Genomic DNA, 15,918 nt, shown 5'->3' with positions numbered 1-15,918 from the left:
TTTTTTATGTTTTTGATTAAGAAAGGTTATAAATAAATGTTTACCTCGAGAAATGTGAAGCGAAAGCCATCCATTGACAAAAAAGGTCATTTATAGTCACTCATGCCTTCGACAGCTTAATTACAAGCTTTAAACGATTTTATAATCTCATTACTGATTTTAAGTTGAATGTTTTTGCATTTTTTATACAACAGATTATAATTGAATGTTTATGTCGAGAAACGTGAAGCAAAATCCATCCATTGACAAGAAAAGTCTATTTATAGTCACCTATGCCTTTGAAAGCCTTATTACTCGCTTTCAATGGTTTTATAATCTCATTATTGATTTTAAGTTTAATTTTTTTACGTTTTTGATTAAGAAAGGTTAAAAATAAATGTTTACCTCGAGAAACGTGAAGCAAAAGCCATCCATTGACAAGAAAGGTCATTTATAGTCACTCATACCTTTGACAGCTTAATTACTTGCTTTAAACTGTTTTATAATCTCATTACTGATTTTAAGTTGAATTTTTTTACAATTTTTTTTAGAAAGGTTAGAAATAAATGTTTACCTCGAGAAACGTAAAGCGAAAGCTATCTATTGACAAGGAAAGTCTATTTATAGTCACTCATGCCTTTAAAAGGCTTATTGCTCACTTTAAATGGTTTTATGATTTTATTATTGGTTTTATGTTGATTTTTTTTGCATTTTTGGTCTAAACAAATTGTAATTAAATATTTCCCTTGGGAAACTTGATGCGAAAGCCATCAATTGACAAGAAAGTTTCATATATAGTCGCTCATGCCTTCGAGTGCCTTATTACTTGTGCTAAATTGTTTTATAATCTCACTACTGATTTTAAGTTAAATATTTTTACATTTTTTAGAAAACTAACTTATAATTGAATGTTTACCTTCAGAAACGTGAAGCGAATGCCAGCCATTGACAAGAAAAGTCTATTTATAGTCACTCATAGCTTTGAAAGCCTAATTACTCGCTTTAAATGGTTTTATAATCACATTATTGATTTTAAGTTGAATATTTTTACACTTTTGGTTCAGAAAGGTTAGAAATAAATTTTTTCCTCGAGAAACGTGAAGCGAAAGCCATCTATTGACAAGAAAAATCTATTTATAGTCACTTATGCCTTATTACTTGTGTTAAATTGTATTATAATCTCATTACTGATATTAAGTTGAATTTTTTTACATTTCTCATAAAAACAGACTATAATTGAATGTTTACCTTGAGAAACGTGAAGCAAAAGTCATAAATTGACAAGAAAAGTCCATTTATAGTCACCTATGCCTTTGAATGCCTTATGATTCCCTTTAAGTGGTTTTATAATCTAATTATTGATTTTAAGTTGAATTATTTTATGTTTTCGGTTAAGAAAGGTTATAAATAAATGTTTACCCTGAGAAACGTGAAGCGTAAGCCATCCATTGACAAGAAAAGTCCATTTATAGTCACCTATGCCTTTAAATGCCTTATTACTCGCTTTAAGTGGTTTTATAATCTTAGAATTGATTTTAAGTTGAACTTTTTTATGTTTTTAGTTAAGAAAGGTTATAATTAAATGTTTACCCTGAGAAACGTGAAGCAAAAGCCATCCATTGGCAAGAAAGGTCATTCATAGTCACTCATGCCTTCGACAACTTTATTACTCGCTTTAAACGATTTTATAATCTCATTATTGATTTTAAGTTGAATTTTTTTACATTTTTTTGTAAAAAGGTTAGAAATAAATGTTTTCCTTGAGAAACGTGAAGCGAAAGCCATCTATTGACAAGAAAAGTCTATTTATAGTCACTCATGCCTTCAAAAGGCTTATTACTCGCTTTAAATGGTTTTATGATCTCATTATTGGTTTTATGTTGAATTTTTTTACATTTTTTGTTAAAACATATTGTAATTAAATGTTTACCTTAGGAAACTTGAAGCAAAAGCCATCAATTGACAACAAAGTTTCATATATAGTATCTCATGCCTTCGAGTGCCTTATTACTTGTGTTAAATTGTTTTATAATCTCATTACTGAATTTAAGTTGAATTTTTTTACATTTTTCATAAAACAGATTATAATTGAATGTTTACCTCGAGAAACGTGAAGTAAAAGCCATCCATTGACAAGACAAGTCCATTTATAGTCACCTATGCCTTTGAAAGCCTTATTACTCGCTTTAAATGGTTTTATAATCTCATTATTGATTTTAAGTTGAAATTTTTTATGTTTTCGGTTAAGAAAGGTTATAAATAAATGTTTACCTCAAGAAACGCAAAGCCAAAGCCATCTATTGACAAGAAAAGTCTATTTATAGTCACCTATGCCTTTGAATGCCTTATTACTCGCTTTAAGTGGTTTCATAATCTTAGTATTCATTTTAAGTTGAATTTTTTTATGTTTATAGCTAAGAAAGGTCATAAATAAATTTTTACCTCGAGAAACGCAAAGCGAAAGTCATCCATTGACAAGAAAGGTCCATTTATAGTCACTCATGCCTTCGACAGCTTTATGACATGCTTTAAACGGTTTTATAATCTCATTATTGATTTTGAGTTGAATTTTTTTACATTTTTTTTTCTGAAAGGTTAGAAATAAATGTTTGCCTCGAGAAACATGAAACGAAAGCCATCTATTGGCAAGAAAAGTGTATTTATAGTCACTCATGCCTTCAAAAGGCTTATTACTCGCTTTAAATGGTTTTATGATCTCATTATTGGTTTTATGTTGAATGTTTTTGCATTTTTGGTTAAAACAGATTGTAATTAAATGTTTGCCTTGGGAAACTTGAAGCAAAAGCCATCAATTCATAAGAAAGTTTCATATATACTCGCTCATGCCTTCGAGTGCTTTATTACTTGTGTTAAATTATTTTATAATCTTATTACTGATTTTAAATTAAATTTTTTTACATTTTTGACAAAAACAAATTATAATTGAATGTTTACCACGAGAAGCGCGAAGCAAAAGCCATCCATTGACAAGAAAAATCCATTTATAGTCACCTATGTCTTTGATTGCCTTATTACTCGCTTTAAATGGTTTTATAATCTTATTATTGATTTTAAGTTAAATTTTTTTATGTTTTCGGTTAAGAAAGGTTATAAATAAATGTTTACGTTGAGAAACGCGAAGCAAAAGCCATCCATTGATAAGAAAAGTCCATTTATAGTCACCTATGCCTTTGAATGCCTTATTACTCGCTTTAAGTGGTTTTATAATTTTAGAATTGATTTTAAGTTGAATTTTTTTATGTTTTTAGTTAAGAAAGGTTATAAATAAATGTTTACCCTGAGAAATGTGAAGCGAAAGCCATCCATTGGCAAGAAACGTCATTCATAATCACTCATGCCCTCGACAACTTTGTTACTTGCTATAAACAGTTTTATAATCTCATTATTGATTTTAAGTCGAATATTTTTACTTTTTTTTTTAGAAAGGTTAGAAATAAATGTTTGTCTCAAGAAACGTGAAGCAAAAGCCATCTATTGTCAAGAAAAGTCTATTTATAGTCACTCATGCCTTCAAAAGGCTTATTACTCGCTTTAAATGGTTTTATGATCTTATTATTGGTTTTATGTTGAATTTTTCTGCATTTTTGGTTAAAACAGATTGTAATTAAATGTTTGCCTTGGGAAACTTGAAGCAAAAGCCATCAATTGACAACAAAGTTTCATATATAGTCTCTCATGCCTTCGAGTGCCTTATTACTTGTGTTAAATTATTTTATAATCTCATTACTGATTTTAAGTTGATATTTTTTACATTTTTCATAAAACAGATTATAATTGAATGTTTACCTCGAAAAACATGAAGCGAAAGCCATCTATTGGCAAGAAAAGTCTATTTATAGTCACTCATGCCTTCAAAAGGCTTATTACTCGCTTTAAATAGTTTTATGATCTCATTATTGGTTTTATGTTGAATATTTTTGAATTTTTGATTAAAACAGATTATAATTAAATGTTTGCCTTGGGAAACTTGAAGCAAAAGCCATCAATTGATAACAAAGCTTCATATATAGTCTCTCATGCCTTCGAGTGCCTTATTACTTGTGTTAAATTGTTTTATAATCTGATTACTGATTTTAAGTTGAATTTTTTTTTATTTTTCATAAAACAAATTATAATTGAATGTTTACCTCGAGAAACGTGAAGTAAAGGCCATCCATTGACAAGAAAAGTCCATTTATAGTCACCTATGCCTTTGAATACCTTATTACTCGCTTTAAATGATTTTATAATCTCATTATTGATTTTAAGTTGAAATTTTTTATGTTTTCGGTTAAGAAAGGTTATAAATAAATGTTTACCTCAAGAAACGCAAAGCCAAAGCCATCCATTGACAAGAAAAGTCCATTTATAGTCACCTATGCCTTTGAATGCCTTATTACTCGCTTTAAGTGGTTTCATAATCTTAGTATTCATTTTAAGTTGAATTTTTTTACGTTTATAGCTAAGAAAGGTTATAAATAAATGTTTACCTCAAGAAACGTAAAGCGAAAGTCATCCATTGACAAGAAAGGTCCATTTATAGTCACTCATGCCTTCAACAGCTTTATTACATACTTTAAACCGTTTTATAATCTCATTATTGATTTTAAGTTGAATTTTTTTACATTTTTTTTTCGAAAGGTTAGAAATAAATGTTTGCCTCGAGAAATATGAAACGAAAGCCATCTATTGACAAGAAAAGTCTATTTATAGTCACTCATGCCTTCAAATGGCTTATTACTCGCTTTAAATGGTTTTATGATCTCATTATTGGTTTTATGTTGAATTGTTTTACATTTTTTGTTAAAACAGATTATAATTAAATGTTTGCCTTGGGAAACTTGAAGCAAAAGCCATCAATTGATAAGAAAGTTTCGTATATACCCGCCCATGCCTTCGAGTGCTTTATTACTTGTGTTAAATTGTTTTATAATCTCATTACTGATTTTATGCTAAAGTTTTTTACATTTTTGACAAAAACATATTATAATTGAATGTTTATCTTGAGAAACGCAAAGCAAAAGCCATCCACTGACAAAAAAAGTCCATTTATAGTCACTTATACCTTTGGAAGCCTTATTACTCGCTTTAAATGGTTTTGTAATCTCATTATTGATTTTAAGTTGATTTTTTTTACATTTTTGCTTAAGAAATGTTATAAATAAATGTTTACGTCGAGAAACATGAAGCGAAATCCATCTATTGGCAAGAAAGGTCATTCATAATCACTCATACCTTTGATAGCTTTATTACTTGCTTTAAAGGGTTTTATAATCTCATTATCGATTTTATGTTGAATTTTTTTACATTTTTGGTTCAGAAAGGTTAGGAATAAATATTTGCCTCGAGAAACGTGAAGCGAAAGCCATCTATTGACAAGAAAAGTCTATTTATGGTCACTTATGCCTTCACAAGGTTTATTAGTCGCTTTAAATGGTTTTATGATCTCATTATTGCTTTTATGTTGAACTTTTTTGCATTTTTTGGTTAAAACAAATTGTAATTAAATGTTTGCCTTGGGAAACTTGAAGCAAACGCCATCAATTGACAAGAAACTTTCATATATATTCGCTTATGCCTTCGAGTGCCTTATTACTTGTGTTAAATTATTTTATAATCTCATTACTGATGTTAAGTTAAATTTTTTTACATTTTTCACAAAAACATATTATAATTGAATGTTTATCTCGAGAAACGTGAAGCAAAAGCCATCTATTGACAAGCAAAGTCTATTTATAGTCACCTATGCCTTTGAAAGCCTTATTACTCGCTTTAAATGGTTTTATAATCTCATTATTGATTTTAAGATGAAATTTTTTATGTTTTCGGTTAAGAAAGGTTATAAATAAATTTTTACCTCGAGAAATGCAAAGCCAAAGCCATCCATTGACAAGAAAAGTCCATTTATAGTCACCTATGCCTTTGAAAGCCTTATTACTTGCTTTAAATGATTTTATAATCTCATTAATGATTTTAAGTTGAATTTTTTTACATTTTTGATGAAGAAAGGTTATAAATAAATGTTTACCTCGAGAAACGTGAAGCGAAAGTCATCCATTGACAAGAAAGGTCATTCATAGTCACTCATGCCTTCGACAGCTTTATTACTTGCTTTAAACGGTGTTATAATCTCATTATTGATTTTAAGTTGAATTTTTTTACAATTTGTTTTCAGAAAGGTTAGAAAATAAATGTTTACCTCGAAAAACATGAAGCGAAAGCCATCTATTAGCAAGAAAAGTCTATTTATAGTCACTTATGCCTTCAAAAGGCTTATTACTCGCTTTAAATAGTTTTATGATCTCATTATTGGTTTTATGTTAAATTTTTTTGCATTTTTTGTTAAAACAGATTGTAATTAAGTGTTTGCCTTGGGAAACTTAAAGCAAAAGCCATCAATTGACAACAAAGTTTCATATATAGTCTCTCATGCCTTCGAGTGCCTTATTACTTGTGTTAAACGGTTTTATAATCTCATTACTGATTTTAAGTTGAATTTTTTTACATTTTTCATAAAACAGATTATAATTGAATGTTTACCTCGAGAAACGTGAAGTAAAAGCCATCCATTGATAAGACAAGTCCATTTATAGTCACCTATGCCTTTGAAAGCCTTATTACTCGCTTTAAATGGTTTTATAATCTCATTATTGATTTTAAGTTGAAATTTTTTATGTTTTCGGTTAAGAAAGGTTATAAATAAATGTTTACCTCAAGAAACACAAAGCCAAAGCCATCCATTGACAAGAAAAGTCCATTTATAGTCACCTATGCCTTTGAATGCCTTATTACTCGCTTTAAGTGGTTTCACAATCTTAGTATTCATTTTAAGTTGAATTTTTTTATGTTTATAGCTAAGAAAGGTCATAAATAAATGTTTACCTCGAGAAACGCAAAGCGAAAGTCATCCATTGACAAGAAAGGTCCATTTATAGTCACTCATGCCTTCGACAGCTTTATGACATGCTTTAAACGGTTTTATAATCTCATTATTGATTTTAAGTTGAATTTTTTTACATTTTTTTTTTCTGAAAGGTTAGAAATAAATGTTTGCCTTGAGAAACATGAAACGAAAGCCATCTATTGGCAAGAAAAGTCTATTTATAGTCACTCATGCCTTCAAAAGGCTTATTACTCGCTTTAAATGGTTTTATGATCTCATTATTGGTTTTATGTTGAATGTTTTTGCATTTTTGGTTAAAACAGATTGTAATTAAATGTTTGCCTTGGGAAACTTGAAGCAAAAGCCATCAATTGGCAACAAAGTTTCATATATAGTCACTCATGCCTTCGAGTGCCTTATTACTTGTGTTAAGTTGTTTTATAACCTCATTACTGATTTTAAGTTGATATTATTTTTTAATTTTTCATAAAACTAGCCTATAATTGAATGTTTACCACGAGAAACGTGAAGCCAAAGCCATCAATTGACAAGAAAAGTTCATTTATAGTCACCTATGCATTTGAAAGCCTTATTACTCACTTTGAGTGGTTTTATAATCTTATTATTGATTGTAAGTTGAATTTTTTTATGTTTTCAGTTAAGAAAGGTCATTCATAGTCACTCATGCCTTCGACACTTTATTACTTGCTTTAAACGGTTTTATAATCTCATTATTGATTTTATGTTAAATTGTTTTACATTTTTTTTTCAGAAAGGTTAGAAATAAATGTTTGCCTTGAGAAACGTGAAGCAAAAGCCATCTATTGACAAGAAAAGTCTATTTATAGTCACTCATGCTTTCAAAAGACTTATTACTCGCTTTAAATGGTTTTATGATCCCATTATTGGTTTTATGTTGAATGTTTTTGCGTTTTTGATTAAAACAGACTATAATTAAATGTTTGCCTTGGGAAACTTGAAGCAAAAGCCATCAATTGACAACAAAGTTTCATATGTAGTCGTTGATGTCTTCGATTGCCTTATTACTTGTGTTAAATTATTTTATAATCCCATTACTGATTTGAAGTTGATTTTTTTTACATTTTTCATAAAAACAGATTATAATTAAATGTTTACCTCGAGAAACGTGAGGCAAAAGCCATCCATTGATAAGAAAAGTCCATTTATAGTCACTTATGCCTTTGAAAGCCTTATTACTCGCTTTAAATGGTTTTATAATCTCATTATTGATTTTAAGTTGAATTTTTTTACGTTTTCAGTTAAGAAAGGTTATAAATAAATGTTTACCTTGAGAAACGTGAAGCAAAAGCCATCCATTGACAAGAAAGGTAATTCGTAGTCATTCATGCCTTCAACAACTTTATTACTTGCTTTAAACGGTTTTATAATCTCATTATTGATTTTATGTTGAATTTTTTTACATTTTTTTTCAGAAAGGTTAGAAATAAATGTTTGCCTTGAGAAACGTAAAGGGAAAGCCAACTATTGACAAGAAAAGTCTATTTATAGTCACTCATGCCTTCAAAAGGCTTATTACTCGCTTTAAATGGTTTTATGATCTCATTATTGGTTTTATGTTGAATATTTTTACATTTTTGGTTAAAACAGATTGTAATTAAATGTTTGCCTTGGGAAACTTGAAGCAAAAGCCATTAATTGACAACAAAGTTTCATATATAGTTGTTCATGCCTTCGATTGCCTTATTACTTGTGTTAAATTATTTTACAATCTCATTACTGATTTTAAGTTAAATTTTTTTATATTTTTCATAAAAACAAATTATAATTGAATGTTTACGTCAAGAAACATGAAGCAAAAGCCATCCATTGACAACAAAAGTCCATTTATAATCACCTATGCCTTTAAAAGCCTTATTACTCGCTTTAAATGGTTTTATAATCTCATTATTGATTTTAAGTTAAATTTTTTTACATTTTTGATTAAGAAAGGTTATAAATAAATGTTTACCTTGAGAAACGTGAAGCGAAAGCCATCCATTGACAAGAAAGAACATTTATAGTCACTAATGCCTTCGACAGCTTAATTACTTGCTTTAAAAAGTTTTATAATCTCATTACTGATTTTAAGTTGAATTTTTTTACATTTTTCATAAAACAGATTATAATTGAATGTTTACCTCAAAAAACGTGAAGCAAAAGCTGTCCATTGATAAGAAAAGTCCATTTATAGTCACCTATGCCTTTGAAAGCCTTATTACTCGCTTTAAATGGTTTTGTAATCTCATTATTGATTTTAAGTTGAATTTTTTTACGTTTTCGGTTAAGAAAGGTTATAAATAAATGTTCACCTTGAGAAACGTGAAGCGAAAGCCATCCATTGACAAGAAAGGTCATTCGTAGTCATTCATGCCTTCAATAACTTTATTACTTGCTTTAAACGGTTTTATAATCTCATTTTTGATTTTATGTTGAATTCTTTTACATTTTGTCTTCAGAAAGGTTAGAAATAAATGTTTGCCTTGAGAACCGTAAAGCGAAAGCCATCTATTGATAAGAAAAGTCTATTTATAGTCACTCATGCCTTCAAAAGGCTTATTACTCGCTTTAAATGGTTTTATGATCTCATTATTGGATTTTTGTTGAATTTTTTTACATTTTTGGTTAAAACATATTGTAATTAAATGTTTGCCTCGAGAAACTTGAAGCAAAAGCCATCACATGAGAAGAAAGTTTCATATATAGTCGCTCATGCCTTCGAGTGCCTTATTACTTGTGTTAAATTGTTTTATAATCTCATTACTGATTTTAAGTTGAATTCTTTTACATTTTTTATAAAAAATATTATAATTGAATGTTTACCTTGAGAAACGTGAAGGAAAAGCCATCCATTGACAAGAAAAGTCCATTTATAGTCACTTATACCTTTGAAAGCCTTATTACTCGCTTTAAAAGGTTTAATAATTTCATTATTGATTTTAACTTGAAATTTTTTATGTTTTCGGTTAAGAGAGGTTATAAATAAATGTTTACCTCGAGAAACGTGAAGCAAAAGCCATCTATTGACAAGAAAAGTCCATTTATAGTCACATATGCCTTTGAAAGCCTTATTACTCGCTTTAAATGGTTTTATACTCTCATTATTGATTTTAAGTTGAATTTTTTTATGTTTTTTAATAAGAAAGGTTATAAATAAATGTTTATCTTAAGAAACGCGAAGCGAAAGCCATCAATTGACAAGAAAGGTCATTCATAGCCACTCATGCCTTTAATAGCTTTATTACTTGCTTTAAACGGTTTTATAATCTCATTATTGATTTGAAGTTGAATTCTTTTACATTTTTTTTGAAAAGGCTAGAAATAAATGTTTACCTCGAGAAACGTGAAGCGAAAGCCATCTATTGATAAGAAAACTCTATTTATAGTCATTCATGCCTTCAAAAGGCTTATTACTCGCTTTAAATGGTTTTATGATCTCATTATTGGTTTTTTGTTGAATATTTTTATATTTTTGGTTAAAACATATTGTAATTAAATGTTTGCCTCGGGAAACTTGACGCAAAAGCCATCACATGACAAGAAAGTTTCATATATAGTCGCTCATGCCTTCGAGTGCCTTATTACTTGTGTTAAATTGTTTTATAATCTCATTACCGATTTTAAGTTGAATTTTTTTACATTTTTCATAAAACATATTATAATTGAATGTTTACCTTGAGAAACGTGAAGCAAAAGCCATCCATTGACAAGAAAAGTCCATTTATAGTCACCTATGCCTTTGAAAGCCTTATTACTCGCTTTAAATGCTTTTATAATCTCATTATTCATTTTAAGTTGAATTTTTTTACGTTTTCGGTTAAGAAAGGTTATAAATAAATGTTTGCCTCATGAAACTCGAAGTGAAAGCCATCCATTGGCAAGAAAAGTCCATTTATAGTCACCTATGCCTTTGAATGCCTTATTATTCGCCTTAAGTGGTTTTATAATCTTATTATTAATTTTGAGTTGAATTTTTCTATATTTTTAGTGAAGAAAGGTTATAAATAAATGTTTACCTCGAGAAACGCGAAGCGAAAGCCATCCATTGACAAGAAAGGTCCATTTATAGTCACTCATATCTTCGACAACTTTATTACTTGCTTTAAACGGTTTTATAATCTCATTATTGATTTTAAGTTGAATTTTTTTACATTTTTCATTGAAACAGATTGAATTTGAATATTTACCTCGGGAAACATGGAGCGAAAGCCATCCATTAGGAAGAAAAGTCCACTTGTAGTCACTCATGCCTTTGAAACCCTTATTACTTGCTTTAAATGGTTTTATAATCTCATTACTGATTTTAAGTTGAATTTTTTTTACATTTTTCATAAAACTAGCCTATAATTGAATGTTTATCTCGAGAAACGTGAAGCGAAAACCATCCATTGACAAGAAAAGTCTATTTATAGTAACTCATGCCTTTGAAAGTCTTATTACTCGCTTTAAATGGTTTTATAATCTCATTATTGTTTTTAAGTTGAATTTTTTTATATTTTTTTTCTAAAAGGTTAGAAATAAATGTTTGCCTCGAGAAACATGAAACGAAAGCCATCTATTGACAAGAAAAGTCTATTTATAGTCACTCATACCTTCAAAAGGCTTATTAGTCGCTTTAAATGGTTTTATGATCTCATTATTGGTTTTATGTTGAAGTTTTTTGCATTTTTGGTTAAAACCGATTGTAATTAAATGTTTACCTTATTACTCGCTTTAAATGGTTTTGTGATCTCATTATTGATTTTAAGTTGAATTTTTTTTTATTTTTGATTAAGAAAGGTTATAAATAAATGTTTACGTCGAGAAACATGAAGCAAAATCCATCTATCGACAAGAAAGGTCATTCATAATCACTCATGCCTTCGACAGCTTTATTACTTGCTTTAAACGGTTTTATAATCTCATTATCGATTTTATGTTGAATTGTTTTACATTTTTGGTTCAGAAAGGTTAGGAATAAATATTTGCCTCGAGAAACGTGAAGCGAAATTCATCTATTGACAAGAAAAGTCTATTTATAGTCACTCATGCCTTCACAAGGCTTATTAGTCGCTTTAAATGGTTTTATGATCTCATTATTGGTTTTATGTTGAAGTTTTTTGCATTTTTTGTTAAAACCGATTGTAATTAAATGTTTTCCTTGGGAAACTTCAAGCAAAAGCCATCAATTGACAAGAAAGTTTCATATATACTCGCTCATGCCTTCGAGTACCTTATTACTTGTGTTAAATTATTTTATAATCTCATTACTGATGTTAAGTTAAATTTTTTTACATTTTTCACAAAAACATATTATAATTGAATGTTTACCTCGAGAAACGTGAAGCAAAAGCCATCCATTGACAAGAAAAGTCCATTTATAGTCACCTACGCCTTTGAAAGCCTTATTACTCGCTTTAAATGGTTTTATAATCTCATTACTGATTTTAAGTTGAATTTTTTTATGTTGTCGATTGAGAAAGGTTATAAATAAATGTTTACCTCGAGAAACGCAAAGCCAAAGCCATCCATTGACAAGAAAAGTCCATTTATAGTCAACAATGCCTTTGGAAGCCTTATTACTTGCTTTAAATGGTTTTATAATCTCATTAATGATTTTAAGTTGAATTTTTTTACATTTTTGATGAAGATAGGTTATAAATAAATGTTTACCTCGAGAAACGTGAAACAAAAGTCATCCATTGACAAGAAAGGTCATTCATAGTCACTCATGCCTTCGACAGCTTTATTACTTGCTTTAAACGGTGTTATAATCTCATTATTGAATTTAAGTTGAATATTTTTACAATTTGTTTTCAGAAACGTTAGAAAATAAATGTTTACCTCGAAAAACATGAAGCGAAAGCCATCTATTGGCAAGAAAAGTCTATTTATAGTCACTCATGCCTTCAAAAGGCTTATTACTCGCTTTAAATGGTTTATGATCTCATTATTGGTTTTATGTTGAATGTTTTTGCATTTTTGGTTAAAACAGATTGTAATTGAATGTTTGTCTAAGGAAACTTGAAGCAAAAGCCATCAATTGACAACAAAGTTTCATATATGGTCTCTCATGCCTTCGAGTGCCTTATTACTTGGGTTAAATTGTTTTATAATCTCATTACTGATTTGAAGTTTAATTTTTTTTACATTTTTCATAAAAACAGATTATAATTAAATATTTACCTTGAGAAACGTGAAGCAAAAGCCATCCATTGACAAGAAAAGTCCATTTATAGTCACCTATGCCTTTGAAAGCCTTATTACTCGCTTTAAATGGTTTATAATCTCATTATTGATTTTAAGTTAAATTTTTTTACGTTTTTGGTTAAGAAAGGTTATAAATAAATTTTTACCTCGAGAAACAAGAGGCGAAAGCCATCCATTGACAAGAAAGGTCATTCATAGCCACACATGCCGTCGACAGCTTTATTACTTGCTTTCAACGGTTTTATAATCTCATTATTGATTTTATGTTGAATATTTTCACATTTTTTTAGAAAGGTTAAAAATAAATGTTTGCCTCGAGAAACGTGAAGTGAAAGTCATCTATTGGCAAGAAAAGTCTATTTATAGTCACTCATGCCTTCAAAAGGCTTATTACTCGCTTTAAATGGTTTTATGATCTCATTATTGGTTTTATGTTGAATTGTTTTGCATTTTTGGTTAAAACATATTGTAATTAAATGTTTGCCTTGGGAAACTTGAAGCAAAAGCCATCAATTGACAACAAAGTTTCATATATAGTCGCTCATGCCTTTGAGTTCCTTATTACTTGTGTTAAATTGTTTCATAATCTCATTACTGATTTTAAGTTGAATTTTTTTACATGTTTCATAATACAGATTATAATTGAATGTTTACCTCGAGAAAGGTGAAGCAAAAGCCATCCATTGACAAGAAAAGTCCATTTATAGTCACCTATGCCTTTGAATGCCTTATTACTCGCTTTAAGTGGTTTTATAATCTTAGTATTGATTTTAAGTTGAATTTCTTTATGTTTTTAGTTAAGAAAGGTTATAAATAAATGTTTACCTCGAGAAACATGAAGCGAAGGTCATCCATTGACAAAAAAGGTCCATTTATAGTCACTCATGCCTTTGACAGCTTTATTACTTGCTTTAAACGGTTTTAAAATCTCATTATTGATTTTAAGTTGAATTTTTTCCCATTTGTTTTTCAGAAAGGTTAGAAACAAATGTTTGCCTCGAGAAACGTGAAGTGAAAGCCATCTATTGTCAAGAACAGTCTATTTATAGTCACTCATGGCTTCGAAAGGCTTATTACTCGTTTTAAATGATTTTATGATCTCATTATTGGTTTTACGTTGAATTTTTTTATATTTTTAGTTAAAACAAATTGTAATTAAATGTTTGCCTTGGGAAAGTTGAAGCAAAAGTCATCAATTGACAACAAAGTCTCATATATAGTCGCTCAAGCCTTCGAGTGCCTTATTACTTGTTTTAAATTGTTTTATAATCTCATTACTGATTTTAAGTTGATATTATTTTTTATTTTTTCATAAAACTAGCCTATAATTGAATGTTTACCTTTAGAAACGTGAAGCCAAAGCCATCCATTGATAAGAAAAATCCATTTATAGTCACCTATGCCTTTGAAAGCCTTATTATTCGCTTTAAGTGGTTTTATAATCTTATTATTGATTGTAAGTTGAATTTTTTTATGTTTTCAGTTAGGAAAGGTCATTCATAGTCACTCATGCCTTCGACAGCTTTATTACTTGCTTTAAACGATTTTTTAATCTCATTATTGATTTTATGTTAAATTTTTTTACATTTTTTTTCAGAAAGGTTAGAAATAAATGTTTGCCTTGAGAAACGTGAAGCGAAAGCCATCTATTGACAAGAAAAGTCTATTTATAGTCACTCATGCTTTGAAAAGGCTTATTACTCGCTTTAAATGGTTTTATGATCTCATTTTGGGTTTTATGTTGATTTTTTTTACTTTTTTGATCAAAACAGATTGTAATTAAATGTCTGCCTTGGGAAACTTGAAGCAAAAGCCATCAATTGACAACAAAGTTTCATATATAGTCGTTGATGCCTTCGCTTGCCTTATTACTTGTGTTAAATTATTTTATAATCCCATTACTGATTTTAAGTTGAATTTTTTTACATTTTTCATAAAAACAGATTATAATTAAATGTTTACCTCAAGAAACGTGAAGTAAAAGCCATCCATTGATAAGAAAAGTCCATTTATAGTCACTTATGCCTTTGAAAGCCTTATTACTTGCTTTAAATGGTTTTATAATCTCATTATTGATTTTGAGTTGAATGTTTTTACGTTTTCGATTAAGAAAGGTTATAAATAAATGTTTACCTTGAGAAACGTGAAGCGAAAGCCATCTATTGACAAGAAAGGTCATTCGTAGTCATTCATGCCTTCAACAACTTTATTACTTGCTTTAAACGGTTTTATAATCTCATTATTGATTTTATGTTGAATGGTTTTACATTTTTTTTTCAGAAAGGTTAGCAATAAAAGTTTGCCTTGAGAAACGTAAAGCGAAAGCCATCTATTGACAAGAAAAGTCTATTTATAGTCACTCATGCCTTCAAAAGGCTTATTACTTGCTTTAAATGATTTTATGATCTCATTATTGGTTTTTTGTTGAATTGTTTTTGCATTTTTGGTTAAAACAGATTGTAATTAAATGTTTGCCTTGGGAAACTTGAAGCAAAAGCCATTAATTGACAACAAAGTTTCACATATAGTTGTTCATGCCTTCAAGTGCCTTATTACTTGTGTTAAATTATTTTACAATCTCATTACTGATTTTAAGTTGAAAGTTTTTATATTTTTCATAAAAACAAATTATAATTGAATGTTTACGTGAAGAAACGTGAAGCAAAAGCCATCCATTGACAACAAAAGTCCATCTATAGTCACCTATGCCTTTAAAAGCCTTATTACTCGCTTTAAATGATTTTATAATCTCATTATTCATTTTAAGTTGAATTTTTTTACGTTTTTGAGTAAGAAAGGTTATAAATAAATGTTTACCTCGAGAAACGTGAAGAGAAAGCTATCCATTT

The sequence above is a fragment of the Theobroma cacao genome, chromosome 4 (assembly GCF_053813885.1).
Source record: "Theobroma cacao isolate CCN51 chromosome 4, ASM5381388v1, whole genome shotgun sequence".
In the NCBI taxonomy this organism is placed as follows: domain Eukaryota; kingdom Viridiplantae; phylum Streptophyta; class Magnoliopsida; order Malvales; family Malvaceae; genus Theobroma; species Theobroma cacao.
Note: the sequence above shows the minus strand (reverse complement) of the source record.